The sequence below is a fragment of the Girardinichthys multiradiatus genome, chromosome 19, assembly GCF_021462225.1.
Source record: "Girardinichthys multiradiatus isolate DD_20200921_A chromosome 19, DD_fGirMul_XY1, whole genome shotgun sequence".
NCBI lineage: Eukaryota > Metazoa > Chordata > Actinopteri > Cyprinodontiformes > Goodeidae > Girardinichthys > Girardinichthys multiradiatus.
Window position 1 is genome coordinate 13,371,298 of NC_061811.1, and position 6,000 is coordinate 13,377,297.

The window sequence follows — 6,000 nt, forward strand, 5'->3', positions numbered from 1 at the left end:
AGTTGATCTCTTACATAGACAAATGCCTGACTTAAGGAATTAAAAAACATTTTGAATTGTGAACTGACTACCTTAGAACATTGTTTAAGGGGAAATTATCATCTAAAATACAAAATAACAGAAGACAACAACAATCAAAGAGACATTTTATTTGTTATCTGTCAAAAAACTTTATATTCCACTTATCCAGTAACTGTAGAGACCCCTACATGTACATCCAGCTATTCACAAGAGGACCAGGGTTAGCAAGGCCTGTGTCTTTAATGACAGGAATATCTTCAGGAATTTTAATTAATTTTCCACTGTGAGCAGCTGAATCTGCGTTAATTTTCCCCTCAAGGACTTTTATAAATTTCATCATTAATAAAATCAGACATTCAATTAGTCCCAAAATCCAGATTGCCAACTGTTTCATAACAGTCCTGGTCTGATTTTTCCCTTTTTTATTAGGCTAGGCGAAAGAAAAAAAAAAGTTAAAACTAATTTCATTAATCTAATTGTCATAACTTAAAACCATTTCTTAATTAGTTCAAATTAATATGATTAATCACAATAATGACAAAAACTCATTCAATTACAGATTTTCAATGGCAAGTGGATGTGTTGGAGGTGATAGGGGCATAAAGGATGAGGGCGGGAGGCAGAGCTGGCTTCGTGAGACGGGATTGGTCATTATTATTCCCATGACTGGCAGGTTATCAATCATGCAGCACTTTTAATAAAGGCTGCTGGAACTTCAGTGGAAGGCCTGGCTCAGTTGCCCTCTTTTCTTGTTTTATTTCTTCAAAATCCTTTGGAAATCGTATTCCTCTATGAAATATGATCCCTCTTTGAATCACTGGAGCTGCACATTTTAATGAAGACGGTGCTGTGCATGAAAACAAAAATGGACTCATCCATATGTAAATAAAACGATGGCAGTGCATATGCTCATCTCAACTTCCCCCCCATTATTGCAGAAAATTGCATACGTTTATGTGCTGGAATGATATCAGTTTATTTTCATTTGTCTGAGCATTCACTGAGGCTGCAGATGAATCTGCACTCTCCAGCGCTCCTTATTCTGCAGACATATGGATCTGAGAGATGCCTGCTGCTTGGCTTTCCGCCGTCAGGGCCACCAATCTAGCAAAGCAGGGGAGCAGAAGCATGTCACCATTTGTCACATGCCACTGGGGCACAAGCTGAGCAGCAGGTACACCCTCGGGTGTGTTAGGCCAGGAGGGAGCATTCCAGCTGCCAGTCTAGTGCAGGTTCCCTCTTGTCCTATGCTGTCCCCCTGGGACTAGCCTCCCGAATGTCCCAACTTAGATGTCTGGGAGGATCTGACCTGTGATCCACCCATCTGGAGAGACGACCGCATTGAAAAGGGGTGCTTTGGTTCCATCACCCCGAGGAGTCAGATGATCAATTGGCCTGTCTGTGGCTGAAGTTCCCCTCTGGAAACTGTACATGACCCCTCAGCATGCCTATACAGTGTGCTGCATCTCTGGTCTTGTGCAAGGGAATTCACCTGCCACCTCAGGTAAAGTCAACCAAAGCCTGCTGGAGCATTTAGTAAAGCACAGGATTAATACATACGTCTGTGACAGTGCTTATCATGCAGCTAAAGGGCTTCCATCTTTTACTTAGTGCTTATATCTCACCAGCGTTGGATCCATGTCTGATGCATATCTTCAAGACAACAAAGTTGAAAGCCCGCAGGAAACAGATACGGAAAAGTGTAAACTACGCGTGCTGCAGCTTTGAAAGTGCCATGCAAAAGTATTCATACCGCTTTTTCCTTATTGTCACGAACTTCAGTGTGTTTTAACAGGATATTATGTGCCTTCTTTTGCATTTGCATTTGCATCACATAAAGTTCCAGTAAAACACATAGTAGTTGGAGATTGTAACAAAACAAAATGTTTAAAGAGATGCGAATACTTTTGCAGCTTGTCTTCCAGTGCTCTGCTGCTTCTTGTAATGTTTCCAGAACCCAGTGATTAAAATCTATTGAAATTTGTATAACCTGCATGGTGATGGTGGCACACTTAACAGAGGCAGTGACCACATGGGGAAACATATGGAGCTATTTCTTCTTTCCTCACCAGGTCTTATTAGATATGTGAGTGGGGCCAGAATGATGCATTTTTCTGCATAAGGGGAGAACCTGAGGAACTGTGCAGAGCTGGCCTCTGCTGCCATGCTGTCACTCAATAACGCCTGGGATCAATTGTTTACAAAATACGCATGCAAACATACACACTAACAAACACACACATGGCCTGCATCCATTCTTTTCTGTGGCCTGAGCTCATTCATTTATTCAGGCCACTATACCTTTGCGTTCCATATGATTGTCATCATGCTTTTTAATTAGAAGATAGTGGAAGCTGTTGGACCAGGCATAATACCTCAGTGGTTTAGCCTTCCGGAGACTGGGGGACAAAAAGGGCATTTTTCAAGGTCCAAACCCCCCCCCTTCTGCCCTTATGTGCCCAGCCATCTCCAAATCCCCATTCACCCTTGAGAGGGAAGTGTGAGCCATCCATGTACATAAAGTTGAAATAAACTGCAGTCTGTATTTTCATTGGGGAAAGTGAACCCAATTTACACGCTGCTCCATTGAATATGAGCACTCTAGCGTACCCTAGCTGGTAATCTTGCCCAGATTCCTCCCTTGTTTCCTGCATTATTGTTGAAATAAATAACCTTTCACTGCAATCAGCGTGGGGATCTTCACTTAAATTATCGCCCCACAGATAGCTCACTCATGATCTGCTTCTATATCCATTAACTATCCAGGAAAGTGATTTATTGGTGAAGGGTAAGAAAAAAGTGGGTTGAGGAGGAGCGAAAGGAGTTGGTTTTGGTTAGACAATAGTGCCCTCTACTGTCTACAAATGGATAAGTGGGAGAATGCGGAGACTGGCTGTGAAAGTTTGTTCAGCAGGGATGCTCTAGTGGGTTTTTAAAAAGGTTTGAAGCTAAAAAAAAAAAAAAACACAACAAAAAGTAGGCCTTTAAACTTTGAAATTTACTCATAATCTAATAACCAGTTTCATTTATCAAACTCTTCCTGCTGCCAGTTCACAAGAAAATTGAAACAAAAAAACCCCACAAAAGTAGTACAATCGAACACCATTTTAATGGAGTCTCTGAGATAATACACAAAAAAATAGACAGAAAGGTTGGCATGCACATTTTTCCCCTTTCTGCAGCAACTCAAGCCAGACCCCCCCTCCTTTTTCATCCCACCACCTCCTCTGTAGTCCCTCCTTCCCCACACTCCTGTGATGTGTCGTTACACGCTCGGCTGGCTCCTCTTCCATGACAGACTGTTACTTCCTGGAGCGGAAACGCATTTGATTGTTAACATCTGGGCCATTACAATTGCAAACTAGGGCTCTGTACATCAATCAGGAAGTGATTTCAAAACAAAGAGACCGTCCTCCAATCAATCTATCGAGAAGCGGGGGGCATTACATGCTCCTGTAATCCCGGCTAATTAGAGGGATAATAGGAATGAGATTTATGAATCTGCTGAGAAGAGTGGAGGTGCGAGGGCACACTCAAATTAGCAGGGATGCACGCCCAGACTGTGCCACAATAAGGAAGAGGTGCGGTTGGTTTTTGTCAGCCTCTTGTTACCTGAACACCTTTGACTTGGTGTCACTATTGTGTAATGGCATGCATCTGGTTGGGCTACAGGGCTTGAAATGTGTTAAACATCCAGACTGTGGCAAACACAGGAATGTGCTGACATTTGAGCAGAAAGCTTTCTAAAACCTGCAGGGTCTTGGGAAAGTAGTGACACCCCTTGACGTTTTTCACAATTCCATAAACTTTTTTTTGGGGGGGGGGGGGGACAGTACAAAGTAGTGCACAATTGTAAAGTGGAATGAAAATTATCTGGCTTTTCAAAATATTAAAAAATGTATTCAGCCTCTGAGTCAGTACTTTGTAGAACCACATTTGGGTGTAGTTACAATTACTTTGAACTGTATTTAGCTCCATCCATCTTCCCTTGAAGTCTGACTGGCTTCCTTGTATCTGCTGCAGAAACAGTGCTTACATAATGGTATTGCCACTAACTCATTTCACTGTTGGGATGTGTTCAGGGTTTTGTGTAGTCAGTTTTCCTCCTTACCTGGTGTTTCGCATGTATGCTGAAAAGTTACATTTTGGTCTCATTTCAGCAGGGCTCCTTCTTTATTTAATTTCACTTTGCGATTAATAAAGTATTTTTGAATTGAATTGAATTGAATTCTTCAACATGTTTGAGAAGTACCCTGCATGGCTTATGGCAAACTGCAAATAGGAATTCTTATGACTTTCTTTTAATTGCAGCTCTCTTTTTGCCCCTCTTCCATAATTCCCGATTTAAGGAGTCAGCAGATACTCTCCCCAGAGCTGTGTATCTCAGCAGCTCCTCCAGAGTTACCATGGGCCTCTTGGGTGTTTCTCAGATGAATGCTCTCCTAGTCAAACCTGTCAGTTTAGGTGGACAGTCTTGTTTCGGTTTGCAGTTGTGCGATCTTTCAATTTACATATAATAGATTGAACAGAGCTCTGTGAAATTGGGAATGTTTAGGATATCGATTTCCAACTTAATCCTTCTTTAAAACGTTTCACAATTTTCTCCCTATCCTGTCTTCATGATGTTGTTTGTTCTCTAATAATTACTAAGCTTCTAATTATACAGGTAGTCTGGTTGAGACACAGGTTCTCATTTACAAGAGAGACCTGCTAATGTCCTTGTTTGGACTGGGTGGGCCCCCCTTTTTTCTGCCGCTGTCTCTGGATGGAGTATGTGTGTACGCATGAGGGTGGGAACATGTGATTGTGACTGTGTGTGCATGTTTTTCTGTCAGTTTGGGTCTTGGGCTGCACCCTCTCCTGGATCGTCTTTGCGATCCAGGAGAGGGTGTGTTTATACATTTCCTGGGACTCCTGTGCCCTGGGGGGGCTTTGGATGTCTGTGGCTCCGATCTCCTCCGTGTCTGCCTAGGGTCCTGGGGGGCAGGTCTGTGTCTCCTCAGGCCAGCTATTGAATATTCTTATGGAGAACCTTATTTATCCAAGCAAGTTCAAACATACACCAACCGAGGTGTTTGGATTCAGGTGTTTACACATACACAGATATTAAGATATACTCTATATTAAGCTGCACTTGTCACTAAATACATCTTGTATTAATTAGTACCATGTACTTTTCAATAACATTGTTGTTGATATATGCATTAATTGTTTGTCCTTATGGTTTTCTTTTTTTATCTCCCTCTTTTTCTCTCTCTCATTCTGCTGGTGTAGAAGCAGACCTCTAGGGTGTTATCTTGTATTCTCTGTATCTTTTTTTCTTTCTCCCTTTTAACTCTTTGCCTCACCCCTCTCCTTTTCTTTCTTCTTATTTCCCTTTCGCTTCCATGTACATTACATTTTAAATAATCCCAAAGATATTTATAATAAAGTTTATATATATATATATATATATATATATATATATATATATATATATATATATATGTGTATGTATATATATATACAAATATATACAAATATATATATATATATATATATATATATATATATATATATATATGTATGTATATATATATACAAATATATACAAATACATATATATATATATATATATATATATATATATGTAACAAGCGGACAATTATAAACTGTAATCTTCCACTTGTGAAAGCTGACAGGAGTGGCACCCGGTGTGGTCTTCTGCTGCTGTAGCCCATCCGCCTCAAGGTTTGACGTGTTGTGCGTTCAGAGATGCTGTTCTGCATACCTTGGTTGTAACAAGTGGTTATTTGAGTTACTGTTGCCTTTCTATCAGCTCGAACTAGTCTGATGACCTCTGGCATCAACAAGGTATTTGTGCCCACAGAACTATTTTCTCTTTTTCGGACCATTCTCTGTAAACCCTAGAGATGGTAGTGCGTGAAAATCCCAGTAGATCAGCAGTTTCTGAAATACTCAGACCAGCCCGTCTGGCAA